The sequence below is a fragment of the Miscanthus floridulus genome, chromosome 13 (genome assembly GCF_019320115.1).
Source record: "Miscanthus floridulus cultivar M001 chromosome 13, ASM1932011v1, whole genome shotgun sequence".
Classification (NCBI taxonomy): Eukaryota; Viridiplantae; Streptophyta; class Magnoliopsida; order Poales; family Poaceae; genus Miscanthus; species Miscanthus floridulus.
Genome location: NC_089592.1, coordinates 71,933,666 through 71,946,060, shown reverse-complemented (window position 1 = coordinate 71,946,060; position 12,395 = coordinate 71,933,666). Strand labels below are relative to the sequence as shown.

The 12,395-nt window shown below is 47.0% G+C and overlaps 1 long non-coding RNA gene across 1 annotated transcript; it reads left to right on the top strand.

The window, feature by feature from the left end:
• The first annotated feature begins 8,268 nt into the window (after nucleotides 1-8,268).
• LOC136498987 (uncharacterized) lies at nucleotides 8,269-10,942 on the top strand. The gene is made up of 3 exons (XR_010769857.1): nucleotides 8,269-8,548; nucleotides 9,828-10,685; nucleotides 10,764-10,942. It is a non-coding gene; the product is annotated as an uncharacterized lncRNA (long non-coding RNA).
• The last annotated feature ends 1,453 nt before the right edge of the window (nucleotides 10,943-12,395 follow it).

Sequence of the window (12,395 nt, the reverse complement as noted above, 5' to 3'; positions counted from 1 at the left end):
CATCGTCTAGGAGGTCGGTGACGCACAGGGAGGAGCACGACGCTTCTGATAGGTTGATCTACACCAATTTGGCCCAATGGCCAATTGGCCTCTTGATCCGTGCCCTGATCGAGGGCGCCCAACCGTTCTTCTGGCTGATGGTCCCCTGTTGTGTAGCGTAATAAATAGGAGGTGGGGGCTGGGGCTTGAGTCACGAGGTTCACCATAGTCGCCAGCGTCCCACCATATCCTAACCCTAGTCTGATCTAGAAGGACGCGCTGTAAGCGACGGGAACCGCCATGGCCTTCGTTGCCGCCACTAGGACCGCGTCTCCACATCACTGCTACCTCGGCGGCGGCGCCAAGGCCACGACTGCCCTCGACATGAGGTATATCAGTAAGTCCCCTCATCTAAGCTAAGTATTACCCACTGATCTACGCCTAGAAGTACTTTCAGATCTATCAATGGTACCAGAGCCAGGTTTCCTAGTGTGTAGATCTAGATCGGGGTAGAAAAGAGAGAAGCAAATAGAAAGAGAGGATTAACCCTAGCAAAGAAGAAAAGAAATGGGCGGGCTCACCTTGAACCCGCCACACCACTATCGCCGCCTCGCCGGTGCGTGTGAAGAAAACGAGAAAGGAAAGGAAGGGTTTTTTTCCTACCAGGGAACTTGCCCACACCATCACCACCGCCGGACATCAACTCGACTGCCGCGCGGGAAGTCACCCCGAACCGCCTAACCCTAACCCTAACCCTAGAGTAAGGACGAAGGAGGGGAGGACCTACCCGGACTCTCCGCCTCGCGTCATCACCGCTGTCGCGCGGGTAGAATCCCACCGTCGCGCGAGAAGGAGCTCCGTCGCCGCCTCGTCGACGCGCGGGGAGAAGCCTAGCCGCGCTCGCTGCCGTGCGCGTGAGCCCGGCCGAGGGCACCATCACTGGGCCGCTCGATGGCGGCGCGCTCACCCACTGGGGAGCGCGCGCTACGACGAAGGGACTTACGGCGGCGCCGGTAAAATCTAGGGTTTTGGGGTCGTGCTCCACCACAGCGCGTGTGGGGGCGCAGAGTGCACCACGGCGGCGCCGCCACCTCCTGCGTTGACCTCGGGTGCGGCGGGGAGAGAGGGCTAGATCTAGGGTTAAGGAAGAGCCCCACCGCAGCACGTATGGGGGAATAGGGCACCGTCGCCCTAGACCGCTCGACGGCGACGCACTCAGCCTAGGGCGAGCGCGCTCGCCGGCGAGGGGACCGGCAGTGGCGCCGCTCCGCTGCTCTCGTTTTCCCGATGCGGCGTAGGGAGAGAAATGGGAGGGAGGAAATGAGGTTTAGGGTTGGGGGCAGCGGCACGGCACGTAGTTTTGTTCGCCGAGCAGCGCAGGCGACCGTCGGATCGGATCCAATGGCTCACGGTGGCCGGGCCACTTTAGGCCCAGGCGGGACGAAGAAATGCCAGCCCAAGCCTAGGTTGCGGTCTGGGACGCGGGGAGCGCTGCAGCGGGCGTTCGGTCACGGGCCGTGTTTGGCGCCGATGGGCCGCGCGCGGACGCATTATAGAGTATTCAAAGTGGCATCACCATATGCCCAGGAGACGACGATCCTGCAGGAAACGTGAACACAGACGCGACCCTGCGACGAGGCACGTCGAGGCTAACCTCGTAGCACCCTGTGGCTGCCCTCTCCTTCTCCTTGCACTTGAACTCCAAGTCATGTACGCAGACGTGCGCCACGCCAGGTCGCGCCCTGCTAACGACGGGCCAGCGCACGACCCGCCGCAGTAGCCTGAGCTTGTTGCCGCCGCCGCCGCCGCCGCCCACGGGAATCGCGTCTTCCAGGAGGTCGGCGACGCACAGGGAGGAGCACGACGCGTCCTCGTCCTTCTCCCACCTCCAGCTATCTTCTGTCAGCGGGAACTTGAGAGTCCATGTCGTGAGCGCCACCGTGACCTCCTCGCCGCCGTCGTCCATGCACAAGAGTTTGATGGTCTCGGAGTCCACGCAGCACACGGAACGGTACTCCGTCGCGCCAAAAGATGCAGGAGCACATGCACATCCCTCGGGCAACGGGATGAATCTAAACACCAATCCGTCGTCGTCGTCGGCGGCGGCGTCCGTGCTGCTGCTGCTGATGTTGTTGCAGACCAAGATCCCTGCCCACAGGTCTACCCAGCAAAGGGAGGTGCTTGAGATGGCGAACACCGGTTCCAGCATTGAAATTGAAGCAGTACTCGTCTTCATCAGGATCCGGGAGCGGGAGCACCACCTCCTTCCGTATCCACTGGTCGGCACCGGCAGGGGGGCCGCCGCCGGAGCCGGAGCCGGGCGAGCACCACGTGAACAGGGTGGCCTTGTTCGTTGGGAAGTCTTCCCGATCAGTATGACCGTATAGCTCGGCGAGAAGGTAGCCGCCGTCGTCGTCGTCGTGCGCGTCGGTGCGTAGGACGGCGACCCCGGGCGACCCGATGGGGTAGCAGTGCGAGCTGACGACCCTGACTGCGGCGTGCAGCGGCGGGACGGCGGCGACCGACTTGGCGCGGGTGTTGAGCACCAGGTAACACCCTGGCAGGTGGCGCCAGTCATCATGGTAGCAGTTTCCCAGGCAGAGCGCGAGGAGGTTCTCGTGAGCGCTCGCGATGAAGCCCGTGGCGGCGCAATGCCTGGGCGGCCAAGACACCCAAAGCGTCAGGGAGTTCACGGCGGGCGCGGCGGCGAGCTGCTGAGCAAGGACAGGGTCGACGCCGTCCAGCAGCCTGCGGTAGTAGCCGACGTTCTCGAAGCCTGCGAGTGCGATGGTCACCGGCTCCCTGCGCCACCCGCTGGCGGTGGTGCGGGAGGCCTTGCGCTCCCGCAGGATCTGGTACCGCGTCTGGCCTCCTGTCTCTTCGATGATCTCTTCTACTTCGTCGATGAAATTCACGCAGCGGTCGAACAAGACGTCCATGGCTGCTGCGGCCGGAGCTTGCGCGCGAGATCGATCTGAACTCTGAACCAGGCAGCGGCAACTCGATCGATGCTCTCCACCTAGATTTACAATCGTAATATATGGAGTAGTTTGCTATTTTGGAATCCTGATCAGTTTCGGTGTATTTACACGCCGACCTAGACAGGTAGCGATGATGGATTGGAAACCTCACGGGCAAACCCATGACCGAGTCTGTTACCATATCCAACGATGCTGGCCCTCCAACTTTGGATTTGTTCCGGATCTGTGCAGCCTCTGCAGACTCTGACCCAACCGTGGGCGCGCCTGAAATCATAACCACAGCCACAGGTTCATCTGCCCTGCCCAGCTGGTATTGGCGTGGGCGGGGATAAATCCATGATTCTCCTGGTCCACGCCTCAATTCATATTATCACTAGAATATAATGCCCGTACGTTGCACGGCAACATAATCCATCTGTAATTTTAGACCTAAATCCATCAGCCTTCAGGCATGTTGCAAGGCTTGACGTTTTGGTTATTACTGGCAAATGTGCCCGTGTGTTACGACGGGAGCCAATACAGTATAGTAATAGGACTCCCTATCATCACTAGGTGCGAGTTGTTCTAACTCGTATCAAGTTACCTATTTATCGACGTATCGAGAATTGGTCTTTCTTTATATGTGGTGACTATTTTGGATGTTGCACTTTAAATTTATTTAGTTGGATTGGACAACAAATATCGTAAGGCCTTAACTTGGAATTTTTTTTTTGCTCTTAATTAACAGGCGTGGAACTAGCCACAAAAGCTAAACCATGAGCTGATGCACGCGATGACGAAGATCAATTCCCATGATAAAAAACATAGCTTTGTCTAATTTATATTTGCTTACTTTCTACTTGTATATTTCCTTTTCTATTTTTATTTCGAGCAGGAGTAGGATTCCTATTCTATTCTAGGCAAGAAGCCAATGAGTCTATTTGATTAGGTTTCCTATTTTAGTTACATTAAGAAACCCCATATATGTATGCAATAAAATATAGTAGGTGTGTAGATGTGTCTAGGACGGTTTCCATATTCATAAAGTTAGTTAGGAAAGGCCGGACGAAAAAAATGGGTGAAGAGAAATTTTGCTTCTTTAGTATTAGGTATAGAATCAAAGAAGTTAATATTTAAATATATATTTTTTAGAAATATTTTTGCACTTGAAACATTATTTTTTATGTCAGCAACTTGGGGATCATGGTGGGGTAATGTGGGCCGGTGAATCTCGAGTGCTGATCAACAACTCTTGTGCATTGATTTCACATATTTGTAGTGTATTTCAGATTTTATTGTGCAAGGGAAAATATGGTATATGACATCATCTTGTTGTCATGCTGACATCAGACTTCAAGAGCAGGGCGCTACTGCGCGCGCAGAGGCGGCGCAGGGGTCTGCGCAACGCGCCCTTGGCTTGGCTCAGGACTTGGGGGTCACCGGAGCTGCACAGCGTATTCGCCTCCTCCGTCTGAGGCAACCACGTTTTCGGCTTCGACAGCCGCGGCCGAGCTTTGGTTGTTTTAGTTGCCGAGAGTCTAGAGATCGTCACCTCCGCTCCAGTGCCTGACGTATGGCGCGCGACATCTTCAGGCTATGGCCTCGTTCATTGGGAGGAATTTTGGAGAAATCTGGATGAATCTGTTTTAGAAAAATACTGTTCCAGATGAAAAAAGAAATGGATAAACCAGCTTTAAAGACACGCGAACGGCATCTTTGGTTTGGACGGCCTCAGGCCCTCAGCGCCTAGCTATGGCCAACCAGAGAAACGAAAGGAAAGGCTGATTTGTACGTGACGATTATTGATCTGTTTTAATTTTCTATATATATGTAACCCGTCGGCGCTGCTGTACCCAGGGACAGGGCGACTCCATGAAGCGGGGGCGAGGCGAAGCCTTGCGCAGACGATAGCCTTAGATGTTTTTTTTTAAGGTGTTGTAGATTATTCATGTCTCACCTTTTATAATCTTATTAATACCGAATAATGATCAATTTTATCTACACTTATTGTTTTGACTTGAACTACTAGCTTGTAGCTTCTACTGCTAGTTTGTAGTGTTATTTATAAATGTGCGCTCAATGTAAAAGCTACAAACCCTGGAACCAAAACATCGCTTTCTTCCATCTAAAATTTTAGCAAAACTAATCAATCTTTAAAAAAAAAAAGATTACTCCCTCCGTCCCTTTTTAACGGTCTTTCTCATTTCCAAAAAAGTCAAATATTCTCAACTTTGACTAAATATATAAAAGAATATATTAATATTTATGATATATAATTAGTATTATTATATAGGTAGTTGAATCTATTTTCATATTCAACTTATTTGAAGATACAAATGCTACTCATATTTTGTTACATATATAGTCAAACTTAAGAAAGTTTAACCAGTACGAATACCATAGCGACACTTAAAAAGAAACGGTGGGAGTACTTGGTATAGCAACAAGCTACTTTGTACATACCGGTTTGTCCATATCTAAATATGGGCCCTACATTATCGAACTCTAAAATTTAAAACCTCGCAATTCACACCCTAAAATTTTCACAAAATTGACTAAAATTATTGGAGATAACTCACTGTAATGGGTGGCCATTTCGTGAAGATTGGTGTGACTGGATGTATATGTGAACCCCACATCAAAAGCTGAACCCTAGATTTTAAAATCCTGTATCTACACCTTAAATTGTAGCATAGTTAAATAAAATTTACTGAATATGACTCAATATAGTAGTGGATGCTTTGGGCAAATTACTGCAGTAAGATCAACGTGTGGCCCCCACAGTGGAATCCCAAAGCTAAAACAAACTTTGCATTATCTGATCCACTCTCTACTCTACCCATTTCTACTAATAGACGATGAATTGAGCTAAGACTTACCCATAGATAATCTGCTCCTCATATCTATCTCTACCCATTTCTATTGGATAAAAAAATTGCCAATGCCCTACCCAAATAAATTGGGTAAGGATTTGATCATGGACAATGGGTACCCACACCAACGGGTATAACCACAGGGATCGCACAAGTGATTTGTCAACACTTCCAAAGGACTGTCTCCAACAACTGATACCTAAAATACAAGACCCATTTTACGTTTGGATAGCGCTACAGGTAAAGAGTTCAATATCTATTTTTTTTTTGTCTTCTCCAACAACGAGACCCAAAAAAAAAAACCCTTTTTGCAAATGGGTCTTCAGGAAAGATGATACTCAGATTTTAGTTATACCTCTCCTAATACATAAAATGGGTCTTTCGTATAGGTACTCTGTTGGAGCATATAGGTATTCTGTTAGAGATCCATTTTGAGTTTGGGTCTCCTGATGGGTCAGCCTTATCAGTTAGTAGCAGGTGTGGCACAAAGTGTGCTTAGGACGCGTCCGCACTGGCGTTGCGAGCATGGATCCTCTTGTTTTTTTTTTTTGTACCTCAGCCCCAACCCTGCTTACCGTCTTTCTCTTGCTGTAGCACGGGGTCTCGTGGAAGATGGACTGATGGAGTCTAGAATCATATCCTAGTTTGGAAGATACATGGCCTCATGCATCTCTTGTTTATATTGTATTTGTAATTTATTTGGATTTTATGTTATGAAAACCATATGTCCTGTGAAAATCGCTATGTAATGTGAAATCTTCCTTGTTCAATTAATATCAGACTTGATGCCATGGATTTTCTTTTGCCCCTCAACTGCAGTCGCCGCGGGCGGAATCTTCTCGATGAGAGGCAAAGACGAAGCGAGAGAAGAGAGCGTTGTCCGAAGCCAAAGAGAGGTCATGTGAGTCCCAATGTTTGAACAGTCACCTCTTCCTTCTCTATGACTAGTGGGCCAGGCTTTGCGGTTGGGTGGAAAATGCCAGAACCACGCAGGGCCTTGGGATGAATCCACGACGGAGGAGTGTGTGTGCAGGTTGACAAATGTATACACTCTTGAAACAAAAGTCTTTAGTGCGTCTTCAATAGCCTTTCTAAATTTCACTCTCAAAATCATTATTTGGAGAACACTCTTCAACAATTTTTCTACATCTCATACGCACTCTAGAGAGTCATTCTCGTCTTATCAGCTTGTTCGTTTCGGCTGAATTGGCTTATAAGCCATGACTGAAAGTACTGCTGACTGGTTTGGTGTGAGAGAAAAACATTGTTTAAGCCGTGAATTATAAGCCAGATACGAACGAATAAGCCAAAACGAACAAGCTGTATATATTTGGCTACCGAAAAATCCGGAATAGAAGATGGCTATATCTGGATGATCATTTGGATAAGCTGTTGGAGTGTAGTTTTTTACCAAAATCCCTATTCCTAGCATTTAAAAAGGATATGGACAGTATCTTGGAGATGTTCTTACCTTGAGAAAGGGGGTCTAGTTTTTTCCAACTTATTCCCTGCATGATAGTTTTAAGAGAAAGAGATTTTTTTCCCAATCTGGTGGAGTCGGTCTAAGATATATTGATTAAATAAGTATATATTTAATGAGTATTCGAGTGTAAGAAACAGAAAATATTTCATCGGGTATTTGTGCATGCTATGTACATGAGAGATGGTTGATGCATGGTTGAGTGCATGCATCTCACAAAAAAAAAAAAAAAAAACTATCTGCACGAGGTAGAGGCCGGCCGGGTAGACAAATTATTAATCGGAGATCACATGGTTAGCGAACATGAACATGCATGTGACCTCTAACGAACACCTTAACTGCCTGTACCGGCCAAACTAACTGAATTTGCTCCTCGATCGGGGAACGAGCTTGTTGGTCAACCATGCATCACAAGGGCCGAAGATCGTACTAGCTGGTGACTAACTAAATATGTTTTTTCTTTCTTATTAATTTCTGAATCACTATTCATATAATAAATTAACTAATCGTCAACATGCAGATGTTTAATTTCTGCACGAATCGACCGGCACGACGACACAGCGCCGGCTCCGGAACATGATGATGATCATGATCCACAGTTTTGGCATGTGCATGCACGACGTACGCATGCATGGTCCGTACGTATCCATCCCAAGTCACCATTGCGTATACTGCTATGTGATAATTGTTCGAATAATGTGCCCGTCTTCTGCCGTGCGCCGTCGATCATCGTGTCGATGTTTTCCGCAAACTAAAACCAGGTGACTGCAACTGAAAACTGGTACTGGCAGTGGTAGGCCTTAAGGCCTACCAGGCGCCGGCCGGCAGCTGACCGCTCGCAGCTGCAGTCTGCAGACACATGCATCGATCGAACGAGCAAAAAAAACGCCCGGCGCAAATGCAGCACACGTTGTATATATACCAGTAGATCCATGAACACACCCTGTTCCTTTCGCTGAAAAGTAAGTTAAAAATACTGTTATCTGAATTGTTGAGCCAGGTAAGTCAAACGGCACCGGCGAGGACGCCAAGCGCTTGCGCGTGGACAGCGAGCCCACCGCTGTCGTGGTGTAGGCGCTGGGGAGGAGAAGCAGCGGCAGAACACGGCGGTTTGGCTTGCCGAGTGGAGTGCCGGGGCGCCGGGCCGCTGGAGCCAGGTGGCCGGTGATGGAGCAGGCCGCTGCAGCGGCGCTTGGGGAGATGGAGATCGGCTAAGCATCCCTATGTTGCGCACGTCACCTTCGAGCGACCCTCAGGTTAACAGCCATGGCGATTCTGCCTCCCCATCATCCAATCTTTAGCCAATGCCCTCTAGATTAGGATTCTGTGCATTCAATTTTTTTAGGGTTTGATGCATCTCTGTTCTTCCTGTTTTGATCCGAAATCAGAGTGAAAGTTCCATCGAGGGGTTGAAAAAATCATTAATAGTGGCATGCTTTAGGTCGGGGTTGTGAGAGAGGATGGATAAGAAATTATGTATGTCTATCTATTTTTCTGACTGATCTTGAGTCTGTCTATTTCCATGATTGCTTTGAACTATTGATGTGTACCGCTAATTCATGGGATCTTGAGTCTGTCTATTTCCATGATTGCTTTGAGCTATTGATCTATACTGCTAATTCATGGGTTCCAAATAATACCAGGTTGCCAATCGAACTGGATTGCTTTCTCTTCTACTTTTTTCACCTATTGATCTTTACTGCTATTATTTAGCCTGCTACTGTCATGAGTTCCAAAAAATACCAGCTTGCAAATCAAACGGGATTGCCTTTGTTTCCATGTGGAGCACCTCGCACACGATGTGCACCTTGCTGTAATCCAACCCTGAGATTAGGGTCCAGCAATTAGTACTTTATGTCGAAAGTTTTTTATATCTTTGAACTATTGATCTATACTGCTAATTCATGGGTTCCAAATAATACCAGGTTGCCAAATCGAACTGGATTGCTTTCTCTTCTACTTTCACCTATTGATCTACGGAGTATACTGCTATTATTTAGCCTGCTACTGTCATGAGTTCCAAATAATACCAGCTTGCAAATCAAACGGGATTGCCTTTGTTTCCTGTGAAGCGCCTCGCACACGATGTGCAGCTTGCTGTAATCCAACCCTGAGATTAGGGTCCAGCAATTAGTACTTTACGTCGAAAGTTTTTTATATTATGTTTCTGCTTTTTGATCTTCAGTGTCAGTTTACTTACATACAGCTATTCTAGGACAGTATTTGTGTTAAAAAAATATCGTGACAAATTTTACTTTGCATAATGCATGGTCTACAGTTAATTTGCTGCCATTTTCGCAAATGTATCATCACTGATTCAACCAAATTGCCTATTGTTGAAGTGGTTACTTTTAAAAAAAATTGTATGCTTGTCAATATAATTTGATACAGATAGCTTGTGGCATTTGTCTATATACGAAATAACTAAATTATAATTCTAAAGTGTATTTCTTAATTGGAGCAGTATCTGTCTTCTTTCTATAGCTGCAAACATTGATGTAGTGATGGTGCATTGTTTCCTCATATGAATTTCAGATGACGATTTGAGGTCGAATGGACTCTCGGGACAGAACCCTGATGAGATTGGTGATTGTTTATTGCTTCAAAACTACTCCCTCCGTATAGGAAAAGGAAGGCGTTATGGGACTTCTGCTCGTTTGCGTAAAGGATATCACCGAGCACTTGCATGCGTGATTTGGGACGGCTTTGCCCCTGCCGCTTCGCACACCGCGTCGCCCGTTTATCGCTCATTTAATCACCGCGTACTAATAATAGCGCAGTCTCGCTTCGCATGCCGCGCCGCCCGCTCGTCTCCCTTCATCCTCAACCGCTCGTCTATCCTGGCCTAGCCGCTTCTTCGCCAACGCTTCCTCGCCGACGCTGCGCTCGCTGCTTCCTCTCCTACGCCGTGCTCACCGCTTCCTCGCCGACGCCGCGCTCGCTGCTTCGTCGCTCCATGGATGCAGCGGCGGACTCTGTGACGTCGGAGGAGTTAGCGCTGGCGGACTCCATGGAGATAACGATGGAGGATGACCTCGAGTAGGAACCCACGATCGTTGCTGGCGCCATGGAGATGACTTCGGAGTCCTTTGTGCCATACTACTTGCCGCCAGAGTCCAAGCCTTCTCTCTGTGTTCGCTGCGGCACGACCCACGATGACAACGACGATGAAGGTTGCCGCCTCGCTAGCAGGTGTGCCCGTTGCGGTCTTGTTCACCGCAACTACGATCTGGCAGCAACGATAATGGATGACATGGAAAAATTTGATTGCGAGATCTATATTCCTGATGCCAAGAAGCTTCAAATGGATGGCTACACCATACTTGTGCCTGAGAATGCTTTGAAGAAGTTGGAGGAGCATAGGAAGATGAAGCATGATGCAAAGAAAAAACAGTAAGGTTACATGTCCCATTCATTCAAGCTAATATGCATTTGTTTCTACTAATTTGCAAAGATAATGGTTTCATACAGGAAGACTAGCAATGGCTTCAGCTAGCAAGGACGCTTCACAAGAGATTTGCAATGGCAGCCGATCTTCTTTCTCTAGTTTTTCTTTTTGCATGTGAGGAATCTTGAACTTGTTGCATCCTTTAACCGTCATGGCTTCCTTCAAAACACTCTGAAGTGTTAGAAAAATTATGTTTGCTTTGTGTGGATAATACTCTATGAATGCCTACAAAACATGTGTTGAAGAAATCAATCAATGGGTAAATTAGTTGTTCAAAAAACAATGAAACAAGTGAACAATTGATCCATTTATCTGTTGCACTGCTGGAACTAGATCTTCTATTGTTTTTGCATTCTTCTTGTATTGAATAGCTCAAAAAAAACCCCAAGTCTAGAATATTGAAATCTGGAGAATTGGGTGGTTGACAAATTAGACGAATGTCAAATCCTTGTTGCTTAGCAGCCTCACAAAAAATCGGATCATTCACAGGCAAATGGGAAGGTGCATTATCTTGTTGTATGAAAATTGATTTGTTCACATCTTCTCTTGGTCATTTGGCTCGGATGGCAGGCAATACTTTATTTACCATGAAATCTCTAATCACATCTCTTGTGATTGAAGTTATGAGCTTGATAACTTGGGCTCCACGAAGACGATTCTGACATCTTCTTACAGCATTTCCATAAGTGATCAATGGAAAGCAACCAATTTTCCCATAAAATACACTCCCCATCCATAAACCTCGGCCGAGCACAAACACACAAAAACATTAGCCTAGGGATGTAATTCTTGTTCTTAGAAGTGCGATGGGGCTCAACTTCCTCGGGTAGCCAGTAATATTTCTCAGATTTTTGAGAGAGATGAAATCATTTTTCATCAATGAACACAAAGTCAAAAAACCCTTTAAATTTTGGATCACCAAGCAAACCCTTCTCAATCATGTCAACACACCACTTTAACCGAGACTTCTTGTTAGCATCTGTGAGGTATGGGTGGTATGGGTTGATGCTACTAGAGTGGCTCCTAAGAAAACCTTTTTTCAAATACCTTTGTATCTTCCATTTGCTCATGTTAAGTTTGCTACACACATCTTCTGGTCATTCTTTCCTTGAGAGGAATGTTGCGCAATTGTTCCAAATCAACAGGGATTGCCTTACGGCCACATCTACCCTTCTTTCGACTAGCAACCACAACCGGAATGCTATGAGCAAGTGGTATTTTACCTCGCTTCCACAAGCGCTGAAGTGACCGAATGTGTAGTCCAAAATGATCAGCAACAATTCCCGTATCTTTGTTGCCTAGTTTACCATTCTTGCTTCTAGCCAACAAAGCTTGATAAACTTGTTTTGTGACTTCTTCTGTCATGTCTTTCCTTCGCTGGTTGACTTGAACGGAAGCCTCAACAACATGTTCTAGTTGTAAAAAAAATAAACACACTAAATCCAATGATTTTGATTACGAGCAAAGTTTACTTTAAAAAAACAAGGGAGGTTTGTCTTACCAGCGAGGTTTTGTACAAAATCAAAATCAACTGCACCATATTCGTCCCGTGGCAAGTTCAAATCAAATCCTATCAAAAAGGAAGCATTGAACTAGTAAGAAATGAACTGGCCATGTGACACATGAAACTAATAAAATCTGAACTGGCCATGATA